A 678-nucleotide genomic window follows, 5' to 3' on the forward strand; every position below is an offset into this window, starting at 1 on the left:
CTGTGAGGAACTGCAGAAAGGCTCTGTAAGTCCAGATGTGATTAACATTAGCACCTGATTATTAGCTGTTGTAAATTATTTTTTGAAAATTGCTGTATATAATAATAATAATAATAATAATAAGAAGAAGAAGAAGACGAAGAAGAAGAAGAAGAAGAAACAGTAAACCATTGTCCTTCATAGTCATACCAAAGGATTATTTATCCTCAGTGCAGATCTGCTGCTACCACAAACCTAACCAGCTCTGAGAGATTGATTCACCCGTGCTGTGGTGCTTCTTGTGGGGCGCTGGCAGACCGGTGTGTTTTAGCCTTAATTGTTCACTGAGTCATAAAAATGTTTTTCTGGTCAAGATTGCCTCATGCTAACTTCGTGGAGACAGATATGGGGTCAGGTCACACTGACAGACTGTGGACATAATGGAAGCCTAAATGTAACCACATTTTTCTCCCTTCATCTGTAGATTAAAGCAAAACAGAGATTACAAGTCTTCATTCATGAGAGAGAGTGATGAGAATGATTGTTTCATGTCAAACACAGTGAGATAAGATTAGCTGAACCACTGATGTGAAAAGCAAATGTTCATCAAAACAGGAAATGTCAAACTGTTTTGTCTTTCTGGTCATAATAACATATTTTGTAATAATTGTGTCATGACAGACTTTCTGACTGTGGACT

The sequence above is a fragment of the Morone saxatilis genome, unplaced genomic scaffold, assembly GCF_004916995.1.
Source record: "Morone saxatilis isolate NCDOM2014 unplaced genomic scaffold, NCSU_SB_2.0 Contig0, whole genome shotgun sequence".
In the NCBI taxonomy this organism is placed as follows: Eukaryota; Metazoa; Chordata; class Actinopteri; family Moronidae; genus Morone; species Morone saxatilis.